The sequence below is a fragment of the Ovis canadensis genome, chromosome 3 (assembly GCF_042477335.2).
Source record: "Ovis canadensis isolate MfBH-ARS-UI-01 breed Bighorn chromosome 3, ARS-UI_OviCan_v2, whole genome shotgun sequence".
Taxonomy (NCBI): Eukaryota; Metazoa; Chordata; class Mammalia; order Artiodactyla; family Bovidae; genus Ovis; species Ovis canadensis.
The window spans coordinates 167,419,417-167,445,520 of record NC_091247.1 but is presented as its reverse complement, the minus strand read 5'-3'; the positions used below and the strand labels follow the sequence as shown (position 1 = coordinate 167,445,520).

At 47.5% G+C, this 26,104-nt stretch overlaps 1 protein-coding gene across 2 annotated transcripts in view; it reads left to right on the top strand.

Moving 5' to 3' along the window:
* The first annotated feature begins 3,938 nt into the window (after positions 1 to 3,938).
* The window catches only part of ATP23 (ATP23 metallopeptidase and ATP synthase assembly factor homolog), a 75,535-nt gene continuing 53,369 nt past the window's right edge, over positions 3,939 to 26,104 (top strand). The window contains exon 1 of one of the 2 annotated variants that reach the window (XM_069584794.1): positions 3,939 to 4,191. The gene's annotated coding sequence lies outside the window, so the exon portion shown is untranslated. Of the gene's footprint in view, positions 4,192 to 6,712; positions 7,120 to 26,104 lie in introns of those variants that run through there. The other variant, XM_069584791.1, reaches the window with a different exon arrangement.

Below are 26,104 nucleotides of genomic sequence, written 5' to 3'. Positions count from 1 at the left end.
TCTGGAATTGCTGTGACCATTTTATAACTCTGAACATGAAGCTGATGGAAGGCCACTATATGAAACATGATGATGAAGCCACCATGAAAGGCTGAGTGACAGAGTGGGGAAGCGAAGTCCTTGGTGACACTGTATGAACTCTTGCATCAAGCCTTGCTCAGAGCCAGCTTTTCCTCTGGACTTTAGAGTAACGTAAGCCAGTAAATTGTCTTTATTGTTTAAGCCAGTTGAGTTGGATTTTTGCTTATTCCAACTTAAAGTGTCCTAACTAGTACAGCAATTAGTGCCATGAGTAATGTTGTTAGTTGCTTAGTCCTGTCTGACTCTGTGACCCCATGGACTGTAGCCTGCCAGGCTCCTCTGTCCATGGAATTCTCCAGGCAAGAATACTGAAGTGGGTTGCTATTTTCTTCTCCAGGGATCTTCCTGACCCAGGGATCCAAGGGTCTCCTGATTACAGGCAGATCCTCTATCATCTGAACTACAAGGGAAGCCATGAGTAAGAGGCCACACAAATGGTTCAGTCCCAAACTGATTCAACCAAAGAGGAAAAATGAAGGGCAGTAATAACCGCTCTATCTTGGGTTGAGAAATTAGCAATCCGATCCAGCTAGTTATACAGTTTCCTGTTGTACCTTGGAATGCAGCTCACATGCTATGGTTATAGCAGCACATTACTCAGTAGAGAAATTCAGAGTGTTGGATTGGGTTGGTTCCTTCTCATTGCTATTAGTAAAGTACTATAAAAAGGTAAACTTATGTTCAAACTAGCCTACCCAAAAAGAGAAAAGGAAGAAAATAGAGCTTTGCTAAGAGAAGCTCTTTCTGCCTATGGTAGAAAATGGCTAAGATTCTGGAAACTGGCAGAATTGTAAAATCCCCAAAGCTTTGCCCCAGAGTCTAAGCAGAAGCAGGGATGGGGTACACATCACAGGAGATAAGACTGGGACATGTCCTTTCCTAAGTACTTCCTGGTTTTCAATCCCTTGATATGTACAAGGGATATAGCCTACAGGCAAGGACCAGACTTGGGGTGCCTCTCCTGTTGTCCTAAGGTATTCCTATCCTAAAGTAAGGCCGAGAGTCTGGAAGAGCACTGAGGTTTGTTGCTTAAAGAAAGAAATACCTGCACTAGACGCCAGACCCAGAGACTAGTCTCAGCAAGACTTTTGGTTTTATGCACTAGTTCACAGAATCCATCAGAAGCAAATAGATTGGAAGCCTATAGAGAGATTTGCAGTGCTAAAGAAACTCTGAGCCCAGATGCCAATGGCCAGAGACTTCAGTTCTAATGGAATTTCTTAGGTGTCCAAATACAGTGAATGAAACTTCATAGGGATAGAACATTACAGCAGTATTTCTTACGCTTTTATGTATATAAGAAATGTATTAAAAGTGTCAGTTCTTGGGAATTCCCTGATGGTCCAGTAGTTAGGACTCTGTGCTGCTTCTGTGGGGGACTCCAGTTCCATCCCTGGGATCTCTGATTTGAAACTGAGATCCCACAAGCCTCATGGTGTGGCCCCCTCCCCTCCCCTCCCCCAAAATATTAATTCTTGGGCTTTGTTCCTAAAGAATATGATTCCTTCTGTCTGAGATTGAGCTCAGGCATCTTCACTATTAACAAATGTCCCTGATGGTTTACATGCAGGTGACTGGGAAACCTCACTTTGGGAGAAATTGCATTTAGGGAAATGATTAAATTCCTTAGTGACAGCAGGGCTCCTTTTGTCCTTATAGCATCTAGCACTGTGTAGGGCACAGTAGGGGAGCTTGGCAGAGACTTGCCCACTAGACTGGAAAAGCACGGGTATCCAGAGTCAACACGGATATGGGAAGTATGTAGACTCTGATCCCAGAGACTGAGGTGTCCTGTTCCCCTATCCCTTGATTCTGCTTGCTCCTGCTTTGCACCTATTGGGGTGGCCTTATCCAGACACTGAGCTGGCAGTGAATGTACCTGGGGTCCTCTGCCAGTGCCCCTTGTTCAGGCAGAGAGTTCTGGACACATCTGTGGGAAGGATGAATGTGTCAAATGTTGGGGAGTGTTTACTAGGCTTCTCCATGTTTATTTTCTTCCTTCCACCACACCCCAGGACAAGGAGCATTCTGAGAGCAGTCACACTTTTGTGGCACCTTGAGTGACTCATGCGTCTCAACTCTACACACCCTCCATCAAAGGCCTTGGAATTGTCAAGGTCAGGATATTTAAAGCCACATTCTTGGGAGTGCTCTGGACACTGCCAACTCAGCTCAGGAAGAGGGACATGCCCAGAGGACAGCTGTTACAGTTGGTGCCCACTGTTTATGGCAAGTCTGAAGCACATACCAGTCGTGAGTATGGCCATATGGTCCTGCTTGGCCATGGCCCAGTGACCACAGATTTCTCTTCATTCATTTTCCTAAAATTTTAATTCAGCACCTACTGTATGCCAGACACCAGGAATGATGCAAAGGTATGCAGACACAACCCCAAATGAGCTCACAGACTTCTTTTCAAAACAATGAAAGCCAGAAGTCAGTGGAGCAACATCATTAAACTACTGAAAGAAGAAACCGACACCCTTGAATTCTATACCCAACAAAACTATTTTTCAAAAATTATGTTGAAATGAGAACATTTTCAGGCAAAATATGAAACAATTCATCACCAGCAGACCTGAAATATTGACATAAGTCCCTCAAGCAGAAGGAAAATTATACTATGTAGGAGTGTGGATCTATACAAGGCAATGATGAGTGGTAGAAATGAGATGTTCCAACTACTGAATGAAGAAGGAACGTTATCACTAGAGTGTCACAGTTCTGAAAGCCTTTCTGAAATCATGGATCTAGGCAATGAGGAACAATGGCTGACAGCATGACAAAAAGAAAGACATGCTGCATGCTAAGGCGGTTCACTGGTGTCTGACTCTCTGTGACCCTAATGGGCTATAACCTGCCAGGCTCAATCTGCCCATGGGTTCTCCAGGCAAGAATACTGGAGGGAGTTGCCATTTCCTTCGCCAGGGGATCTTCCTGACCCGGGGATTGAACCCTCATCTCTTGCATCTCCAGCACTGCAGGTGGATTCTTCACCACCAGTGCCACCCGGGAAGTCCCACAAAGAGAGACAACCAGATATTATGCATGTTGACAGAGGCACACTTCACCACCTATGTGAAATAATCCTGTCCAAACACAGAAACAAGAAGAGGCAATAATAACCAAACCTGAATCTAGCCTGGTGGTCCAGTGGCTGAGACACCCGTGCTCCCAGTGCAGAGGACCTAGGTTCAACCCCTGGTCAGGGAACTAGAGCCCACGAGCCACAACTAAGGCCTGGTGCAGCCAGATAAATAAATAATAAAACAATAAAAAAATCTAACTATCAATTTATAGGATACATAAGAGAAAGAGAAACAAGTTAAATGACACCACTGTGTTTGTCTGTTTTTTTTTTTTTAATAAAATATTTATTTGGCTCACCAGGTGTTAGTTGCATAACGTGGGATCTTTAGGCTTCATTGCAGCAATCCGAATCCTGAGTTGCAGCATGTAAATTCTTAGTTGTGGCATGTGGGATCTAGTTCCCTGACAAGGGATTGAACCCAGGCCGTGTGCATTGGGAGTGTGGTGTCTTAGCCACTGGACCACCAGGGAAGTCCCCGGTATGGATCTTTAGATCCCTAATTCAAACTAACTAGAAAGGGCAAAAAAAAAAAAAAAAAAAAGAATACACTTAGGGAAATGTGAAATCTGGCAGATATATTAAGGAATAACTGGGGGAAAAAACAGTTATCCAGGCAAGAACGAGAAGGTGGGCACAGCACTGGCAAAGACATGTCCTCTTAGGAAGAGAGCGAGAGTTGGCAGGTACAGGAGAAACAACTCTTGCTACATACATGTCCTCTGACCTTTACCCCAGGCTAGCACTGGTGGGGGGTGCTCTGGTCTCTGAGAAAGAAAAATGCAGAATACTGACATGGAGACTATTTCTCTTGACCCCTTCTGGCCACCCTGGGTGTGAGGGGCCACCCTCAGGGGAAGAAGTCCTGTTGAGGGCTTTCAAGGTTACCCTCAGCAACAGGGTCTGAGCGCCAGAAGCATTGGGGAGACAGAAGCTTTGAGCACTTCAGCCCCCTTCCACTCTCTCAGCTCTACCTGGGGGTAGAAGAGTAAGAAGGCAGAGAGAACTGGCGTGAAGAAGAGGTAAGAAAAGAGGGAAGGAGAGACAGAGGAGAAAAGAGAAGAGGGAAGGGAACAGGAAAGAGACCGCAGCACACACTCAGATGCTCCCCTCCCAAGTACCAGCTGACTTCAGCCTCTAGACGTTAGGATAGAGTTCTCCCCTCCTCTCCTCGCACTCCCTGCAGTTCAGTCCAGAGACAAAGCTGCTCATGAGGAGGGATTGAGGGGGTGCTCCGGCCACAGAGATTAATGAGTTTGCTCAGGTCAACGGGCAAGTTGTGATGATGAAATGGCTGAAGGACGTGCCCTGGGCTCTGACCCTGGTTTGTCCACCATCACTCCGGGTCGATCCTGCATGCTGTGGTGCCTCTGTCCTGTGGGCCCTTGTGGCACAAAGTGCCCAGTGAGAAGCAATAACCAGAATCTTAGCTGGCATCATTGAGGGCTCAATCTGCCTGGTTCTCTTCTAAGTGCTTTACACAGTAATTCATTTCATCAACAACCCTTTGAGAAAGGTACTGATATTAAACCCATGTAATAGATGAAGTAGGGGCACCCTCAAAGCTCAGTCAGTAAAGAATCTGCCTGCAATGCAGGAGATCCAGGTTCTGTTCCTGGGTTGAGAAGATCTTCCTTGGAGAAGGAAATGGCAACCCACCCCAGTATTCTTGCTTGGGAAATCCCATGGACAGGGGAACCTGGTGGGCTACAGTCCGTGGGGTCACAAGAGTCGGACACAACTTATTGACTAAATCAATAGATGAAGTAACTGAGCTCAGAGAGGTTAAGTCACTTACTTCAAGTCACACAGAGAATAAGTGATTCCCCTGTAACCAAACCTAGGAGGAGTCTGGTTCCAACCACTCCAATGGCAATGGTGACCTCACTACGCTCCCTCAGACAGAGGCTTGTTCAGACTCCCCCTTCCTCCGCCCCCGTGAGCAGCAGGGGCCCAGGACTGGAATTAAGGTTTCCCAATGGCAACCCACTCCAGTACTCTTGCCTGGAAAATCCCATGGACGGAGGAGCCTGGTGGGCTGCAGTCCATGGGGTCGCTAAGAGTCGGATATGACTGAGCAACTTCACTTTCACTTTTCACTTTCGTGCATTGGAGAAGGAAATGGCAACCCACTCCAGGGTTCTTGCCTGGAGAATCCCAGGGATGGGGGAGCCTGGTGGGCTGCTGTCTATGGGGTCGCACAGAGTTGGGCATGACTGAAGCGACTTAGCAGCAGCAGCAGCGCTCTGGAGGAGACCTGGGGGCCACACCAGAAAAACCACGCTGTGCTCACAAGGCTGAGGGCCCCCAAGGCTGGGGAACATTTTGCCAAAAACAACAGCGTGGCTGTTCTCAGCTGAACAGCCTGGATGCAAGGCTGCTCGGCGTATGATTCTTATCAGCTCTCCAAGAGAGAACTCTGCATCACGACATTCTGATCCCGGGATATGAAAAGGGAACTGGGGAAGGGGGTGTCCAAGGCCATGCAGCATCAGGAGAGGGCTGGGGACTGGAGGACAGCCCAGATCTCAGGGGGCAGCTGGGTCCCCTCCCCAGGTTCTGGCAGAACACCCTTGAATGATTTAGCCTGAAATAGCATAAGAACTTCTTTCCCATTTTTTCCAGGCTTTTGGATGAAATTATATTTTACAAATGACTCATTATTATATTTATAGCTTCTCTCCAAATGATTCAAATTGTGGTTTGTCGCCTCCCTGTCTCTCAACTTCCCCCCTAGCTTGACAGGAAGAAGTGCTGTTTACTGTACGGCCAGGTGTGGCCGCTGAGAGTGGCTGTGCCCCCTATAATTACGTTCCCTGAGCCCTGACAGGCACTCCGGCACAGAGAGTCATGTGCAGCCTTTGTTCCAGCACGTCTTCGGGAACTCGGCTTGGAATCCACTGCTGTAGGAAGTGCCTGTGTGCGTGGTGGGAGGGAGTGGGGAGGAGTGGGCAGCGGGAGGAGGGGGGCCCTGTTCCTCGGGAGGCTGTGACAGAGGGGGCCTTTGTGAGGGCACAGGCTGGAGAAGCCAGAGCTGCGGGTCCTCAAAGCACCCTGTGAGAAGGCTGGGGAAGGGGGTGGATCTGGGCCCAGACCAGTGAGGACCCTCCACCCCACCCCGGTATGGAGGGCGGGCAACACTCCGCCCCCTCCTCCAGCCTTCATTGAGAAGTTGAGAGGGTGGCTGGTGGAGGCGGTGGCGGCTCAGACATTTCAGGCTGTGCTAGGTCTGGTTATTGACACTTCATGGTTTCTTGTGAGGAACCACTCTGGCTGTATCAGGAATGGGAGTGGGTGGTTCTTGAGTTCCCTCCCTTTTCCAGGCTCAGCTTCCCCACCCCTACCCTCCCACTCCAGCACCCCGCAGCTCCCAGGTAGGTGTGGTCAGATTAGCCTCAGAGTGGCTTGCTCTTAACAGGCCGTCTTTGAGGGGAAAGGTGGCCAGGAGGCCCCATTTGCAATGATAGTTTATTCCACCAAATGCCCATGGGATCAAAGTCCCCTTGGTCTGCCCTCATATGTCCTAAGAAAAGCTTAAAGTCCACAGAATGGGACAGAAGGACACTCTGGAAGTCACAGTCTCACAACAACGCCCCTGTCCCTCGGGGTCCTTGGACCTCAGGCATGGTGACCCCAAGATGCCTGTGGCTGGCTGCGGGGTGAGGGTCCTGGGGCCACAGCAAGGCCAGGCCACCTGGGGTGCCCAGAAGGCCCAGAGGGAGCTGGCTCCTCAGGCGGGACCTGTCTGCAGACCTCTCCCTGGGCCTCAGGGGAAGAACTGGCTCCTTGACGTTGCAATTCTGCGCTGAAAGGGGGGCTGGGCCCTGCGAGGGTCAGAGCCTGGAGCTGCGTGCTGGCCAAACCCTGGGCTCTGGCTGTGTCCCCAGCCTGCCTGCCCGCCCGGGGCTCTTCTGGGTCTGCTTCCATTTTTCCTTCTTGGCACTGCCTGAGTGAGTGTGAAGGGGGCTCCGGTAGGGGCGGAGGTGCTTGTGGAAATGGGTGTGGACAAGCATAACGTAATTATTGGTGAAATCAGGGTGAAGCCCGAATACAGATGACTTCCATCTGGGCTGAGCTGGGTCCCTGTGAGGTGTAGGAGGCCGTCCTGAGGAGTGGCTAGGGACTCAACTGGGGACCCTAGATGAGAGGCCTGAGACCCCCCTCTCTCTGGGAGATTCCATGGAAGGAAGCAGAGAGGCCTTGACAAGTCCCTTCTCAGAGAGAAGGGGAGGCTGTGAAAAGAACCAGAAGGGGTCCTGGTGAGGTCGGGGTGGCAAAAGGGAGGAAGGGGCAGGGCCAGGTGTGCGTTTACCTGGGCTGTGGGTGACCCGAACGTACTCCTTGGGCCTGAGCGACAGAGAGACTCTTTGTTGGAGAGAAATGCTGCCTCCTGCATCTGGGGTAGAGCCGGGGCTGGCGGCCTTCCGAAAGCAGCCAACCCGGCTGGTGGTCAGACTGAGGGGCAGCCAACTCCGCCAACTGAAGCCACCTTCGGACCACCTTCTTCGTGGGGTTTGTGGTCCTGGAGCCACCCTCCTTGTGCTGGCACCTTTTCAGCAGGCTGTTGACTGTCACGTCATCGTGTGAGTGCCATGGACGTGGTTGTTGTTTAATCGCTAAGTTGTGTCTGTGTCCAGCTCTTTGCCATCTCCTGGGCTATAGCCCGCCAGGCTCCTCTGTCTGTGGGATTTCCCAGGCAAGAATACTGGAGTGGGTTGCCATTTCCTTCTCCAGGGGATCTTCCCAACTCAGGGATCGAACCCATATCTTCTGCTTTGGCAGATGGATTATTTACCACTGAGTCACCAGGAAGGCTTGAACATGGTTAGAAGGTGTCATTTTTGAATATGTGTTCAAGGGATTCTGCTCTCCCTGGCCTCTCCCATACCCCTCTCCCAACTCTGCTCCTGCTTAGAGCCCCACTGAATGCCGCATGCAGGCAATGCTATGGGCAGCCTGCAGGCAAAACTGGACCCTGCCTCTGAATTAAGAGCAAATCATGGAGAAAAATGTGTCTTGACAAAATGGGTTTTCACGGCAGAGAGAGATCAGGCTGGAAAGAACTTGGCATCGTTCCACCTTCAGTGAGGATGATGATTTAGGGATGATGATGGAGGATCAAAGTATTATCTTTAGGTTGTATTTATGGAGCAATTTACTGTCTACCTCCTTATTTTCAGGTAGAAACTTACTTCTAATGTTTGAGATGTTTTTAATTCGACAAAGTGAAATTAGAGATGATGAAATCAGCTTGCACACACTTCTCAAACTGTGTTCATATCCATTATCTCTCGAGGGGCAGCCTGTTCCCTTCTCTGTTTTCTTTATAAGGATATTGAGAGACAGAGATTAGATAACTTGCCCAAGGATGCACAACTAGTTACTGACTAGGTTTAGAATCAAGGCCCTCTTCCTTGGGCTTCCCAGGTGGTAAAGACCCTGATTGCGAATGCAAGACACCTGAGAGAAGCTGGTTTGATCCCTGGATCGGGAAGATCCCCTGGAGAAGGGCTTGGTAACCCACTCCAGTATTCTTGCCTGGAGAATCCCATGGACAGAGGAGCCTGGCAGGCTACAGTCCATGGCGTTGCAGAGTCGGACACGACTGAGTGACTTAGCACGCACGCACACCTACGTGGATGGTGCCTCCTCTGCGGTTCTTCTGCTTTTGGTCAGTTTGGAAACGGAACTGAAGCCTACAGTCGTGTAGGTGGGGTCAGCAGAGAGATGACTGAGAGCAGGTGAAGGTGCCCTCCTTAGCTCGGGGCTCCCTGAAGGTGTTCGCAGAGCTGCTGAAATGTAGGGTGGCAGAAGGAAAAGCCTCCCTTTTTTCAATTAACTGCAAGTCTCTCTTGAGGTCAGAATGGATGGGTTTTGTTGTTGCTAAATCTGTTTAATGTATTTGGCTGTGCTGGGTCTTAATTGTGGCATGCAGGATCTTTAATTGCGGTATGCAAACTCTTAGTTGTGGCATGTGGGATCTAGTTCCCTGACCAGGGATCGAACCTGGGTCCCCTGCATGGGGAGCACAGAATCTTAGGCACTGGACCACCAGGGAAGCCCTGAAGTCAGAGTGAATGTTGCTGACAGTACTTATTTATTGTGGTAAAGTATGCATTATATAAAAGTCACCATTTTTACCACTTTTAAGGGTACAGTTCAGTGGCTTTAAGTATATTTACATCATTGTGCAACCATTCCCACCATCCAGCTTCAAAACCTTTTTCGTCTTCCCAGGCTGAAACCTCATACCCACTGAAAAGTAACTCCCCATTCTCCCCTCTCTGCAGCCCCTGGCAGCCACTATTCTACTTTGTGTCTCTAGGAATTTAACTACTCTAGGGACTTCATGTAAGTGGAATCATATAGTATTTGTCCTTTTGTGTCTGTTTTGTATTGACTTCTTTTTTATTGGATCATCATTTTTAACTATAACAGGGATAGTAATTAGCAGTGCTCCATGCCCATAAAGGGGTGAAAAAAAGAGAACAAGAGTGAGTGATTTGGGGTGGATTTCTCAGCTGAGAGGGGTACCAGATGTAAGGGGGTGGTGGTGGAGGGTGGATAGGAAGAAAGTGTTACATAGAGAAAAAATGCTGTACTTTATCATTCTAGGGGACGGGTGCACCATTCCCCCCACCCCAGCCCCCAGAGGTAGATGTCTCTTTTTTTGAGGATTATGAACCCTGATGGAGAAGCCCCTCTGTCTGGTGAGAACAGAGTGACCCTCTGGGCAGGCTGGAGGCAAGACAAATTGTTGTGTGAGAGAAATCAGCAGGAACTTGGAGTTTGGATAGAAGGGTCTGGAGGAGAAGAAGCGAGAGGCTGGAGGAGATAGTGTAAGTTGGGACTTAGGAAACATGAGAAATTTTTTGAGCTGGGAGGATGGCTGACAAATTTTTAAGAGAGTGATGTCCGTTAGATTTGAATGTGTTTACTGTGATTCTCTATCTCCCGGATGGTGGTGGTGGTGGTGGTGCTGCTAAGTCGCTTCAGTTGTGTCTGACTCTGTGCGACCCCATAGACGGCAGCCCACCAGGCTCCCCCGTCCCTGGGATTCTCCAGGCAAGAACACTGGAGAGGGTTGCCATTTCCTTCTCCAGTGCAGGAAAGTGAAAAGTGAAAGTGAAAAGTGAAAGTGAAAGTGAAAAGTGAAAGTGAAGTCGCTCAGTCGTGTCCCACTTTTCGAGACCCCGCAGACCCCAGCCTACCAGGCTCCTCCACCCATGGGATTTTCCAGGCAAGAGTACTGGAGTGGGGTGCCATTGCCTTCTCCGCTATTTCTCTGAGGTTTAAGTAAAAGTCTGGACTTCCCTTGTGGCTCAGCTGGTAAAGAATCCATCTGCAATGCAAGAGACCTGGGTTTGACCCCTAGGTTGGGAATATTCCCCTGGAAAAGGGAAAGGCTACTACTGTGCCCATTAGCCTGGTGTGAGCTGGTGGGGTGGCTGGGAGGATGCAGGAAGTGGGCAGTGCTTGGATGATAAGGGGTAGTCAAGCAGGAAACCAAGCCAGAGGTCTTCAGAGGAAGCATACACACCCTGAGCGTCCTGGGAGCACGGTTGGTTGTGGGACAAGAGACAAGAGGGACTGAGAGGTTGGGAGTGGGAACCAGTGATTGAGGTCCCCATGGTTGGGAGGGAGTCTCCAGCCTTCTCTTGAATATATGGGGCCAGAGTGTCAGTTAGAGAGCCTGAAGGAATGGGTGGATGTGGGTTTCCCTTCTTGGAGTCCTTCTGGAAAAATCTAGACTGGGCACAGCCTGGGTATCAGGAAGCAGAGGCTCCCTGCAGTCCTGTCAGCTCAGCTCACTGCCTCCAGGACGTCCAGATTCACAGGGGACAGAACTGGTGATGGAGCTAGAACCAAAGCCAAGCCCGGAACATGTCTTGAGCTTTCAAAACACCCTTCTCTTTAAAACCGTCTGAAAGCAGAGACCTGGAGCTGTGACTGTCTCTGAAGGAGACAGATGCTTTTTGGAATTCCCAGATCTAGCAGGAGCCCAGGGAGAGGGTCTGGCTACTCCCACCCAGAGACCCCACAGGGATCTGGCATGGAAGGTGAGCTTTGTGTTACTAGGAATGTTGGAGATTCCCTGACCAGGTCCTGGGCTGAGTGTGGGTTAAGGATGGAGCCCTGCCTGGAATTACTGATGTATCCTAAGATCTCGGAACCAGCCTGCGTGGTGGTGGTGGGGCCGACCGAGGACATTTCCCTCTGGTCCTCTCCAGCCTTGGCCCAGAGAACCAAGGCTCAGGGCTTGTCTGGCTGGACCCCATTTTGGTCCCAGCCCAGGATCCCTTCATCAGCTGGATCCTGGGGAAAAGGGCCCAGCCTGGCCCACACTTGAGGTTTGCCAAATGTGTTAGCTGCCACTAAAAGCTTGTAAACTGGGGTGCAGGATACTGAGGGGCCTGGGCTGGCCCAAGGATGTGCTGTTTGGAAGTTCCAGAAGTTGCCTGCAGGTTGGGAGGGAGGAATGTCTCTGCAGAATCGCAGGCAAGCCTGTCCTGGGGCCGGGCCAGCTTTCCCTTCGATGGGCCCCTCTGCTCTGGGGGGAGCTGTGTGTTCCCTTCTACTCTGGCAGCTTGGGAAAGACCAGAGGCCCTTTCAGGGAAAGGAGAAAGAGGGAAAACAGGCCTGAAAACACTGCAGTGAAAGGCCTGATTCTGAGCTCCAGCTGCGGACCCAGGCCCGGAGCACAGATGCATCCGCTATTCTGTGATGAGGACATGGAGGGTTCTGAAATAGGTTGTTTAGGGGAGCTGTAGAGCCTCGATGCTAGAAGGACTTGGAAGAGCAGCTAGTACAGCCCCCTCATTTTTCTGGGAGGCTAATCTGAAACAGAGTGGAATTTGGCAGGGGTTAGGATGCCTTTTTTCTTTGGAGGCCCCTGTTTCCTGAAAGAGACAGTGTCCGAGATGAGCTGATTTCACTCATTGCCCTCCTGGGTGCATTTTTTAAAAAAAGAAAAGAAAGAAAGCCCTCAGAGGTCCTGATCTGGCTTCTTTAAAGTCACTGAGTTTGTGGCTTCCAGGGTGTTTTCAGTTTGGAGCCATCATTTCTGTTTGTTCATTAAATTGTTTGTTCACCACAGGCTTCTCGCCAGGCCTCCTTTTGCACGTTATCAGGCCACGCTGATGAACGGCTGAGGGAAGCCAGAAACCGAACTCGGGAAAAGAGTGGAATAAGGTGGGGGCTGGTATGGTCTGGGAGTGGGGTGGGGTTAGAAGGTGGAGGTTGACAGGGCCTGCGGTTAAGGGTGAAGGTCTGAGTACCCTCAACAAGAAGCCTTAAGGCAACAGAAGAGACCTTGGCTTGGCATCTGTGTAGGGCTGGGTGTTTGGGCTCCTGCAGAAGCGGAGAGGCTACCTTGAGAATATGGTACTCGGAGCATCAGGGAGGCTCTGAAGATGGGCAGACCCCTGGCATATGAAGCTTAGGAAAGAGGAGCCCTGGATGGGGGGCAGCCGGGTCCCTCAGAAAAAAGAGCAAAGAAAGAAAGAAAGGGGCACGGAGTGAAGTGGGGCCTGAATTATAAGTTTTGGGAGGGGCCCAGGAGGCTGCCAACTTTGATCTCACTTTCTGGATAGGCCTTTGGGTTTCTTCTTATACCCACCACCCAATCACCAGAGAGAGAGGTGTCGCCTTCTGATAGAAGCAGCTCTTGGCAGACTAGTGAGACGCAGGCAGCTGGAACTGGGGGCAACACAAGCTGGGTGTGGGCTGGGGAGGGGACATTTGTGTGCTAGTTGGGGAGAGGAAAGTCTTTCCTGTCTGGGGTGACAGAGCTGGGGAGCAGAAAGTAAAGTTCAGGCAGGGGTCTGTGTGTCCTGTTTCCACGGTCTCCCTGGTGCTCAACTCAGGGCCAGGCACACAGGAGGTGCTCCCTGATAGCAGCATGAATGAAGTTGGCATCTGTCCGAATGCATGGAGTGCTATTCCCTTGAACCCCTATGTTAACTTCTATTTTTCTTCTTCCAGATTTAAAGAATAATCGGGAATATTTACTTAACTTGAGCTCTCTCCTTCAGGAAGGAACTTACTGTTGGTGTGACAGAGAGCATTAGGTGCTGTCCCGGAAACTATCTCAGCATAAAGGCCCTCCATCTGTGGGGGGAGGGGAGATAGGAGGTGGGCCAGAATGACCTCTCGGGGTCCAGTTGGCTCTGTGGGATGTAGAGGGTGGACTGAAATTGGCCAGGCTGTGCTGGCGATGGCAGAGGTCACCACAAGACGATGCATTAGCAACTTCATTAATTGCATCATGGTTTTCTCCATGTGACAGCACTGGGCTTATGCCTCATCCCTAGCAGATAACCACCAAGGGAGGAAAATAAAATGGAACTCCAACCTTCTCTCTGGCAAGGTTTAACTTCTGGAATTGGTAACTCAGAGAAGGGTCTCCTTCCTTGGACAGTATCAGGGCCAATCACTGAGGTTTATAGAAAAGAGGGATATTACAGTTTATGGCATTGAGAGAGATTTCCTCCCCTCCTAGCCCTTTGCCCTGAGGGAGCTCCCCCAACTTCTCTTGGGCTTGGTTTCGGAAGTCATGGTTAACTCTCTTCCAGTTGGAAGCACTTCCTGGAAGGCCTTAGCATCCCCCTCCAGAGACAGGGGGATTGCTGAGATGAACTCTTCAAGTCTTGCCCACTCTACAGTTTCTGCAGCTCAGGAGGATCTAAGCATTTCTTTTCCTTCAGAAGTTGTCAGAGTTAACTCCGCGTGGGCGTGGGCTCCTTGTAGCTGCACTACCCTTCCTCTAATATTTAAAAGATCTGTGCGGGTTCTTAGAGCCTCGTTATCATGTATTTATTTTCCTTGGCTCTGGCTGAAAAGGCCACATCGTTTTTTTTTTTTTCTCCCCACCCCCCCAAAAGCTAGGTCCTTTGGGCTAAAAACACACACTGCCTTTCAGCTCTAGAAATGGCTGATTTTCATCATGCCCTTTCCCGATCAAATGATTTCTTAAATTGCTCTCCCCCCGCCCCGCGCCGGGTGTTCGGGGTGCGGGGGACACAGAAGTCGGGCCGTTGGGTCCCCTGGCGTTTCTTTCTCCTGGAGGACTTGGGCGGGGGAGGAGCCTCAGTTTCTCCGTCGCACACTTTGGTCGGAATCGGGCAAGGGGCCCCCGGGAGGGGATGCTCGGGGAGCGGGCAGCTGCGGCCAAAACCGCTGCGCCCCGAGGCCGGACGCCGGCTTCGTCGGCGTCTGGGGCCACCGGGCAGCGGCGCCGGCGTGAGGCGCGGTGGACCCAGGCCCTTCTCGGTCACGGGCGCGCCCCGACGCGCGGGGTTCCAGCGCTTAGAGAAGGGAGGCTCGGGGCGCCCCCAGGCCCGCCTGCCTGGCTCCCTCCCCTCCAGCCCTGCCCGGCGGCCGAGGCCAGGGCTCCTCTGGGAAGAGCTGGAAGCGACACGACACGGGAAGGGGGCCGGTGGAGGAGGGAGCGTTCCTGCAAATCACATGATTTTCCCGCTTATATAAATCACAGCTTGTTTTTCTCAACTGGCTGCAGACTTAAAGGTGCAGTGTCTTCTTTCTCTCCCAAGGGCAGGGGTGTCCCGGGGTACTTCTGGCGGGCCAGCGAGCAGGCTGGAGGTTGCATCCCCAATGGGAGGGTCAGGGTTTGGGGTTTAGGGAACCTTCCGCCCCAACTCCATCCTCTGGGCTGTTTCCTTCTAGCTGGAGACCAGGGAAGGACATGAAAATGTGATCACTAAAGTAGCAGACAGAACCAACCCTGGTTGGTGGTGTGGGTCAGAGACCTCTCTGGCAGACCAGTCTCCTCTGAGAGTAGTTGATGCCCTTGATGCTCCAGGGGTCGGGGAACCCTGGGGAACCCTGATCTGAGAGGTCGAGATGAAATTGTCTTGTTGGATATCTGTAGTGGCCAAAAGCAGGCTTCCAAGGTTGATGCTTATTATTCTGGCCAGTCCTGGTTGTTTGAGGCCAACACAAGTTCATAGAAAAAGGAAATCAACACATGTGTTAAGCACCCACTATCTAAGTACTAGGCACTGCAGGGAGAAGCTTAGACCCATTAGACAGTCTTCAAGTTTATACTGTTTGGGATGATAAGATAGAGACCTGGGAGAGATTACATGCACTAGTATATTTCAAAGCCTGTTCCAGGCTAAATAGAAGAGTTACAAGGCAGTACATAATTACTGCCTGATGAGCAGTACAGATAATGAGTCTTGCAGGCTTGGAGGGGAGGGCCGGCAAGCCTTACCTAAGAGGTGGCAGGAGGGAAAAATGGACAGCCTCCTGGGGGCACTGGGGCCACAAGTGGGGAAGAGAGGGGAGGAAAGTGAGGGATGTGTGCAGCGAGTAATCCTTTGCTAAACTGAGAAAATGAGGAGTGGATGGGGTTGGAGGCTGGAAAGCCACAGGGCCAGATGCAGACAGCCTTAGGGAGCAGGGCTGAGCAAGTACTGCAGAGCAGGTATGCGGTGTGATGTTTATGACATGGTGTACAGGTGAACTGAAAACCTTGAGGAAACCTGCTGGAGACTTCTGTAGAGGCCAGGCAGATAGAAGGTTCATAGTGCTAGGCTGCAAAGAGAAAAAGGAGAAATGAAAAATGAAGGGTAAGAGATTTTGAAGAATGAATTGAGATCATTGAGTGATTGTGTATATAGGGAAGAGGGAGGAAGGACAGAAGTGATGGTGATTTTGAGCTTGGGAGGCTGGGAAGATGGGGTGTTTGAGTGGGGAGGTGAAGAATTCCTTTTAGAGCCTGTTGTGTTTGTGAGGGCAGTGGGATCTTAACTGGGAACTGTCCAGGGGGCTGGAAATCAGAATAAAGAATGTGCATTTGACCCAAGGGGTGAAATGACCCAAGATTTTAAAGGGAGATAACAGAAAGGGAGAAAGGGGAGGGGCGGGAACACCCGCATTTAGGGGGAGGAGCCAGTGGTGAGGCTGTGGAAGGAACTGCAGCCTGGTAGGTAGTGTCTCTGTCTGACCTTGGCTAGGCTGTTCATTCCCTCTGATCTGTAAAATGGAATAAGCACACTTGCAGCATATTCTGCGGAGCTTCCTTGGTAACTTAGTGGTAAAGAATCCGCCTGCCAATGCAATAGATGCAGGTTCAATCCCCGAGTTGGGAAGATCCCCTGGAGAAGGAAAAGGGGCAATCCACTTCAGTATTCTTGCCTGGAGAATCACATGGACAAAGAAGCCTGGTCGGCTAAAGCCTGTGGGATCGCAAAGAGTCAGACATGACTGAGTGACTAAGCAACAACAGTCATATTCTGTGCAGATTAAAGGAAACACATGTGGCCTCTTGCACACTGCATGGTGTTTGATACATGGCACCGACTCCCCAGTGGCTCTGTGGTAAAGAATCTGCCTGCAATATGGGAGACCTGGGTTCTATCCCTGGGTCGGGAAGATCCCCTGGAGAAGGGAATGGTAACCCACTCCAGTATGCTTGCCTGGAGAATCCCATGGACAGAGAAACCTGGTGGGCTACAGTCCATGGGGTCGAAAAGAGTAGGACACGACTCACACACACACACACGCTTAACCCAGATTTCCTCCTCCTCCACACTACCCTTCCTACCTCACTTATCCCCAACCCCAAGTTCATTTGTGTGACAGGCACTCAATCAGAGTCTCTCCCTTCTTAAATTGTAACTGAGCTGTTGCTGCCTTTTTTTTTTTTCTTCTTTTTATTCTTCTTACCAACCCCGCTTTGTCTTCTCCTTCTAGAAGAAACAGTCTTGTTTGTGTGACGAATTGTTTGAACTTGATATATTCTCCATATAAAGGAAGGAAATAATAAATTTGTTTCCTAAGGGCCTCTTAGCTGAAGTTGGCTATTACCTCGTTTGATCCTTCCAGCCGCCCTACAAGGTTCAGGAGGGAGGTATTGTCAGGCTCCCTTTTTCCCCCCTACAGTTGAAAAAACAGAAGAAAGCTTGTAAAAAGTTTGATTATTATGTTTGAGAACCACATGTCTGGCGGTACCCGCTAGTTTAAAGATTTCCAAACTTTTATTTTCAGCCTTTTATTTTTGGCAGTAAATTTTACCGGGAGTCAAAACAGATACAGGTTACAGAGTTTTGGTTTCGGTGGAATCAGGAGGCTGTGAGTCTCCATTGTTGGGCCCTACTCCTAGCGCCAGTCCCTAGGCCAGGCTGGAAAATGGGGGATTTGCACCTATAGCCTCCGTCTCTACACACAGCTTCTTTCCCCTACCTTTTCAGCCACAAACTTCCTGACTTTGGAGGTCTGGCTGGAGCCCACGAAGGCTTTGTAGACCCCTGAGTGTGCCCGTGGTGCAGGCTAAGTGTTGTCTCTGGTGATGCTGCTGCTCTGGGTGTGAACCAGCTAAGAGGAACCAACGGGGCTTGGAGGCAGAAGGCCCAGGGCGATACGTCTGGTCTGACGTGGTACACAGCAATGCCTGGTGTCCCCGGGCCCAGGACTGACCCGCTCTGCGAATGTGCTTTGGGTCCTTATTTCTTCTTTGAACGTATTTCTTGGTAAACAAACCCATTGAGGTCAGAAAACAGTTTATGGTTTTCAGAATGGTGATTAGAAGTAAAACAAATAGTGCAGCATATTCTACAGACAGATATATAAAGCTGTGAAAGAGCCACAAATAATGTACTCTAACAGCAGTACTATTTATCATCCTGTTCAAAGCAGTCACCTTTAGGATTCATTTTTTTGAGTGCTCTCAATTCCCGAAAGAGATAAGCATAAAAAATGATTAAAAGAGTTTCATGTGATTTTTGCCTTTAAAATAAAATCTTGGTAAACTAACATCCTAATCTTATAGCTGTTATTTGTTTTTTCTGCTGATTTATCTATTTATTTATTTGTCTTAGAAAGGTAATATATACTAATGGTGAAAACAGAAATTCAAATCTTTCTGAAGGGTGTAAAACCTTTCATTATCCAGTCTTACTCCCCCGAGATGATCAAAGTTAATGGTTTCTTATGATCCAGAAGTTTTTATGTGTGTGTGTGTGTGTATGTCTATATATCTAATCTAATATTTTTCCACAAATGGTCTAGTCCTGTGATTATTTTTTCCCACTTAAATATTTATCTTGGCATACAGGTTTAGCTCAGGCTTTTAAATGATTGCCTAGCTCTGGCATTTTATTGAATATTTGATATAATATTCCCATATTTAGGTTAGTTTCAGTTTTTTCTTCTTATAAACTGTTACAATAAGCATCTTTGTATATATTGTTGCATTCTTGTATATATGCAAATGTGTATGTAAGATAAATTCCTAGCAGTGGAATTAGGTGAAAGTATATGTACATGCTGCTGCTGCTGCTGCTAAGTCGCTTCAGTCGTGTCCGACTCTGTGCAGCCCCATAGACGGCAGCCCACCAGGCTCCCCCGTCCCTGGGATTCTCCAGGCAAGAACACTGGAGTGGGTTGCCATTTCCTCCTCCAGTGCTTGAAAGTGAAAAGTGAAAGTGAAGTCGGTCAGTCGTGCCCGACTCTAGTGACCCCATGGACTTCAGCCCACCAGGCTCCTCCGTCCATGGGATTTTCCAGGCAAAAGTACTGGAGTGTCGTGCCATTGCCTTCTCCGATATGTACATAAATTAAAAAAATTTTATTCTGCACTCCTTAAGACATATGATAAGACCTAAAGATCTTCTGACACTTGGATCTTTTCCTCAGCATTATATTTCTGAGATTCTTCCAAGCTGATACCATTTTTTGAGCTAATTTCTTTTCAGTACTGAATAACTTCAAATTATATGAATTATATTTCCTGGTTAATGGATATTAAAGTTGTACTAGTTTTATTTTGTCATGAAAAATGCTGCAGCAAAAGTTTGTGTTCTTGACTGTATCTCCTGAGGGGATTTCTGTAGGGTACTTGCCTAGGAGGGAATTTCTAGTTCACGAAATATGAGGACCTTCAATGATATTAGAAATTGTTCTCCAAAGTGGTTTTGCACTCTCACTCCAGTCAGTTACTCCACATCTTCACCAACACTTGGTATTGTTCAATCTTTTGATTTTTTCCAGTTTGATTGATGTGAAATGCTTCTTGTGGTTTTCGTTCACATTTCTTGGATTACTCATGAGGCTGGGCATCTTTTCTCGTCTTTCGTGGCCATGCATGTTTCCTCTTGTATGAATTGCCTTTGACCATTATTTTTTCCTGTTGGAGTATTTGTCCTTTCTGATCTTGGGTGGCCTCAGCCTGCAGTGACTTCAAGCAGGATTTCGGTTCCCCGGCCAGAGCCTGAAGTCAGGCTGAGGTAGTGAGACTGCTGAATTCCAGCCACTAGACCAGTGGCCAGTGACAACGCCCTGTCCCATTGGCTCTGTAGACATGAATTTCCACAAAGAGATGGAAAGTAGTGAGACAAGTAAAGTGTTTATTAGGAGGGAAAGTGTACTGTAGGTGGACACATGGGCAGGCTCAGGGAGTCAAGCCCTCCTGATAGTTGAATCACCTGTATGGGGCGTTTCTTTGAGGTTTCCTCCGGCCAGTCATCTTGCTTTGCCTGGTTCTGAGTCTGTATTTGATTTATTTCTGCTGTGCGAGGGCCCGTTGCTTAGCCAAGATGGATTCTAGCGAAGAGGCCTCTGGGTAAGTTGACATCACCTACTATGGGGTGGCACCCCCTCCCTTTCTGACCCCTGAGGAGCCTTTCTGCTCATGTGTAGTCAGGAGGGTCTCCTTGACCTTGAGAATGAGAAATCTGTGGTCTCTTTCTCTTTTATTTGGGCAGAATTAAGCTCCTTTTTGCCACCGTCATTACTGTTATCTTCAAGTGTCCACTGGGGACAAAGTCCAGCTATTCACCCTTTTCCTGTTGTTGCTGTTATTTCTTTTTTTTCCCAGTTATTCAGCGTTTATTTTGATTAGTGTTAGTAAGATTTTTCTGTCCTTTATTTATCTGGCTGTGTCAGGTCTTAGTTGCGTCATGTGGATCTTTCGTTGTGGTGAATGGACACTAGTTGTGGCCTGGGGGCTCAGGGGCATATGAGCTCAGGAGTTGTGGCACCGGAGCTTAGTTGCTCCAAGGCATGTGGGATCTTATTAATAGTTACCCAAGGCCAGGGATTGAACCCATGTCCCCTGCATTGCAAGGCAGACTCTTAACCACTGGACCATCAGGGAAGCCCCCCATGTTGTTATTTCTATTTGGAAGTGTAAACAGGATGCTGGCTGTAAATGTCTAATCTGGAGCCCATCTATCTCCTGTCTCACTTGTTTTATTGATTTGTAGAATTTCATTATATTTTGTGCTTACTGGTCTGTTATGGGTTAAATAGTATCTTTTCTCAATCTGTTGATTCTCTTTTCACTTTTATTTATTTTTATTTTTTAATAATTAATTTTTATTCGAGTTTAGTTGATTTACAAGTTGGGTTAGTTCTGCTGTACAGCAAAGTGAATTGGTTACACATAGGCACATATCCACTCTTTTTAATTTTTTTGTTACCCCACTCTTTTTTAGATTCTGTTCCCATATAGGTCTTTATAGAATTGAGTAGAGTTCCCTGTGCCATACAGCAGGTTCTTATTAGTTATCTGTTTTATACACAGCAGTGTGAATATGTTAGTTCCAATCTCCCAATGTATATTCCTCTTGTCCCCCTCATTCTCTCTTGGTAACTGTAAATTTGTTTTCTCCATCTGTGACTCTATTTCTGTTTTTAAAATAGATTAATTTGTACCATTTTTTAAGATTTCAGATATAAACAGTATCATATAATATTTGTCTTTCTCTGACTTACTTGACTCAGTATCGACAATCTCTGCATCCTTCCACGTTGCTGCAAGTGATGTCATTCCATTCTTTATGGCAGAGTAATATTCCAGTTTTGTATATGTGTGTGTGTATATATATATATACAAATATATATATACATATATAAACATCTTCTTTATCTACTCCTCCACTGATGGACATTTAGGTTGCTTCCATGTCCAGGCTATTGTAAATAGCAGTAAACATTAGGGTGCAACTATCTTTTCAAATTATGGTTTTCTCTGGATATATGCCCAGCAGTGGGATTGCTGGGTCATATGGTATCTCTATTTTTAGTTTTTTAAGGAACTTCCATACTTATTTCTGTAGTAGCTGTACAATATACATTCCCACCAACAGTGTAGGAGGGTTCCCTTTTCTCTACACCCTCTCCAGCATTTATTGTTTGTAGATTTTTTGATGATGGCCATTCTGACTGGTGGGAAGTGATACCTCATTGTAGTTCTGATTTGTATTTTTCTGATAATTAGTGATGCTGAGCATCTTTTCACCTGCCTCTTGGCCATCTGTGTGTCTTCTTTTGAGAAATATCTATTTCTTTTCACTTCTTAAGTGGGTGACTTTGGATGAACAAAAGCTGAACTAATGTTTTTGTTTTGATTTAAATTTTTTGTTAGTGTTAATTGCCCAGCTTAGGCTTTAGTCAATAGTGTATAAGAATGCCCATTTCTCCAGCCCGTTTCTCCATACTGCTGCCAACATTGGGCATTATCAGTTTTAATTTTTATTAATCTGATAAGTGAAAAATGGTGCCTCATGGTTTTGATTTGTCTTAATTATGAATAAGTCTGAGAATATTTTCACAGGGTTACTAACCTTTTGCATTCTTTTCCTGTTCTTAGTCTTCTTTTTTTTTTTTTCTGTTGAGTAGTTTGCTTTTTCTTAATTGATTTTCCTAATTGGTTTTTAAAGGTTTCTTACTGTTAAAGAAATCTGTCCCATTCTGCCATGTGTGTGTCTGCATATTGTACACATAGCCCTCTTTGGCCCTTGAACACTTGGGCACATTGAACAATAAAGTAAAAAGTTGTAGTTGGAGGCACAGGGGGGCAGTGTGGTTCTATGAGAGTGGGGGTGACTGAGGTAGGGAGCGTGCGTTTGCACTGTGGGTGGCCATCTGATATTGAGGTGGATGTAAACATGGAGGCTGGGGAGAGAGTTTGAGTTGGGGCAACAGTGATGTAACATGCTTTCTTATTTCTTACATCGAATGTTACTAATGGCTGGATGAGTAAGTCTGAGGTGTCTTGGGTAGCTTGGCTCTCTCAGCTGGCAGTGAGTACGGGGGATTGAATAGCTCTGAAGGTCCAGGTGTGCCAGGCACACTGGGTGGGGACATGGAAGCTTGAGAAAGCTGATTTGCTCCAGGTCACCAGGCAGTAAATGGCCAAGCTGGCTCTCATCTCAGGACTAGCTCACTCTCCAGGCCAGTTCTTTGCCATAATGCTAATGATTCTACCATGATTAGGCTCAATTAGGGGAGGACTCAGCTGTTATAAAGAGGTTTATCAGGAGAACCTTCTAACAAGAGAGTAAAATTAGGACATATTTTAAATAGATTGCCATCTCAACAGTGAAATTTCACATTTCTATGTTTTAATGTTAGTAATTGGCTTAAGTAGTCCTTCCAGGAGAACACAGGTAAATGAACAGTAATTATAATTGGACTCTATTGAAAAAGAGCAGTAGTCTTAATAGCCCTGTTCACTCCTGAAAGGATGTTCAGCACAGAAACCAGCCAGAAATCCATTTCCCCATCTTGGATTTGGTAGAACTGGATCATACTAGACTTTCTGTTCATGCATTTTTTCACTCAACAGCTGTTTATTAAATGTATACTTTGTGTCATTTTGCTGAGAGCTGAAAGAGGAGTGAATAGAACTGACTCAGCCCTTGCCCTCAGGGAGCCTAGTCTAGTGGAAAAGGTGATAAACAAGTAAACAAACAAATCAAGGACTTAAGGACTGTTATCTGTGCTGCAACGGACAGTGCCGAGACAGAGAATACTATGGGGATCACATTTAAATGGGGGATAAGGGGGAAGCCAGGGAATGTCACATAGATTCTCTGGGTGCTTGGGTGAAAGTGAAAGTCACTCAGTCGTGTCCAACTCTTTGCCACCCCATGGAAGTCCACGGAATTCTCCTGGCCAGAATACTGGAGTGGGTGACCTTTCCCTTCTCCAGAAGATCTTCCCAACCCAGAGATTAGACCAAAGTCTACCAGATTGCAGACAGATTCTTTACTGTCTGAGCCACTAGGGCTCAGAAGAATGGAGTGGGGAGCCTATCCCTTCTCTAGCAGATCGCCCCGACCCAGGAATCGAACCAGGGTCTCCTGCATTGCAGGTGGATTCTTTACCAACTGAGCTATCAGGGAAGCCCAGGGTGCTTGGGTACTAATATTTAATTTTTGGTTGAAAATCCCTCCTATAACCAACCTGCCTATCGGGAGTTTTCTCTTAACACAGGAGGAACAGCAATACGCTGTGAAGACGAACAGCAGGGCACAGAACGGTTTCTTCTGGGGGCTACAAAACTGAAATAATGATGAGGCTCCCTGGACAGCCGCTTCTGCTCAGGTCTTCTGAAGGGAAGTACCATGTACCCTTAGGGCAGTCTTTTCTTACTATCTGGGTGTCAATCATGATTTTTTAAAATTGGAGTTTAGTTGCTTTTGCAATGTTGTGTAGGTTTCCTCTGTACAGAAAAGTGAATCAGCTGTATGTATACATATATCCTCTCTTCTCACCGTAGAGCACTGAGTAGTTCCCTGCGCTATACAGCAGGTTTTCATTTGCTATCTATTTTATATATTGCAGTGTATATATGTTAATCTCAGCCACCCAATTCATTGCACCCCCCTTGCCCTGCTTGGTGACCGTATGTTCTCTATGTCTGTGTACCTATTTCTGCTTTGCAGATAGGTTCATCTGTACCATTTTTCTAAATTTCACGTATATATGTTAATATATGATATTTGAATCATGATTTTTAATGGAAGGGCTTCCCAGGTAGTGCTAGTGTAAAAGAATCTGCCTGCCAATGCAGGAGACACAAGAGACAGGGGTTCGGTCCCTGGGTTGGGCAGATACCCTGGAGGAGAGCATGGCACCCCACTCCAGTATTCTTGCCTGGCAGGCTACAGTCCACGGGACTACAAAGAGTCAGACACGGCTGAGCACACAAACACATTTTTAATGGAAATCTCTTGCTTGAGGTAAATAACTAGCTCAACTGTAATGGGAGGACCTGAAAGCATCCAAGAACGTAAATTCCAGAGGTCTGTCCAGAACTAACATGAAAAATTCCTTCAGTAAAGCAGCTTCCTCCAAGCCCAGTCTGGAAGATTTGCGTTCTGCACCCATGCCCGCCTCCCCTTTCCACCTGCCAGCCCACCAAGGGCCAAGTAGCAGCATGTGGTTTTCTTGGCCCAGAAGAAGTCTCCGCCAAGCTGGAGTTTCCTCAGTTCACAAACACTTTGATTTTGGTTGTTTGAGCCATGATGAGAGCACCAGGCTTTCAGGAATATAATTTGATGATTGTGGTTGCGATTCATCAACCCATCTCCCAGGACTTTTTAAAAAGAGACTTTAAGTTTGCCTTTAGTTATGTATGTGTAGAATTTGGATAACATTGAACTTTCTCTTCACTCAAAAACTGTTTACTGAACACACACTTTGTGCCATTTTGCGAAGAGCTGAGAGTGTGGTGGCCAGGAGGACCTGGGTCCTGCCCGCATGGGCTGAACACCACTTATTAAACCACTATTCTTAAGCAAAACATCAGTAATTGATTTGTTTAGGTAATATTTTGAGTTCACCTAAAACATCACCCACAGTCAAATTTCTGGTCTTTTATTTGGCCTGGAAGAGGGCCTTCTCTTTCTAGCTAATTTTAATGAAGTTCTTAGCATTGCTCCTCTTTCTTCCTACGTTCTCTCTTCCTAAACAAATATAGCTGTAGACAATTCCCAGGTATTTCCCGATCACCTGTGGGAGAGATTTTAGTTTTCAGGGAAAAGGAATAAGAGAAACCGGATTCTAACACGCAACTGATGGAAAGTAAATCCTTGCCTCCGTTAAACTGGTGTTTGGGGTCCATCTTGTGGCCAGAAGGGTTTTGACACCAACCTGGACTCCCTGTTGCCCCCTCGTGGCAAGAGGCAACAGCGCGACACCCTAGGAACCTTTCCCTGCCTTGTGTAGGATTACAGAAATAAAGATACAGATCAGGAAGGGAGTTAACAGTTAACCTTTACTTAACACTCGTAAAGCAGAGATGACCCAGGAGAGCGCCAGCACCGGCATGGCATTTGCAGTTGCTGCTTGCTTCCCGAAGGATATTGAAGAAACCCTCAAATATGAAAATCCAAATTTACAATTTTGTGTGGCTATGACATAAATATATGACATATTCTCAACTATTATTTTTTGATCTTTATGCTATGCCTGAATCACAGAAATTTTAGCCCTGGAAACGATCTTAGAATTTAGACAACAGAATTGTATTGAATTTAAAAATTTATTTATTAATTTTTTTTTGATGTGGACCACTTTTAAAGTCTTTATTAAATTTGTTACAATATTGTTTTATGTTTTGGTTTTTTCAGCTGCAAGGCATGTGGAATATTAGTTCCCCAACCAGAGATGGAGCCACGTGCACCCTCTGTATTGGAAGGTGAAATCTCAACCACTAGATCACCAGGGAGGTCCCTGCTGCTGCTACTGCTAAGTCGCTTCAGTCGTGTCCGACTCTGTGCGACCCCATAGACGGCAGCCCACCAGGCTCCGCCGTCCCTGGAATTCTCCAGGCAAGAACACTGGAGTGGGTTGCCATTTCCTTCTCCAGTGCATGAAAGTGAAAAGTGAAAGTGAAGTCACTGAGTCATGTCCAACTCTCAGCGACACTCAGAGACCCCATGGACTGCAGCCTACCAGGCTCCTCAGTCCTTGGGGTTTTCCAGGCAAGAGTACTGGAGTGAGGTGCCATTGCCTTCTCCGAGGGAGGTCCCTAGATTTTTACTATTAGTCTCTGTACTAAGTGCTGTTAAGGACCTAAGGTGAATTAGATACAATGTATACGCCCTGTCCTCAGGAGTTAAAGTGTAAAGACAGATAAATGAGCAGGTAAATGCCGTGTAGTATGCAGTGATAGTGGAA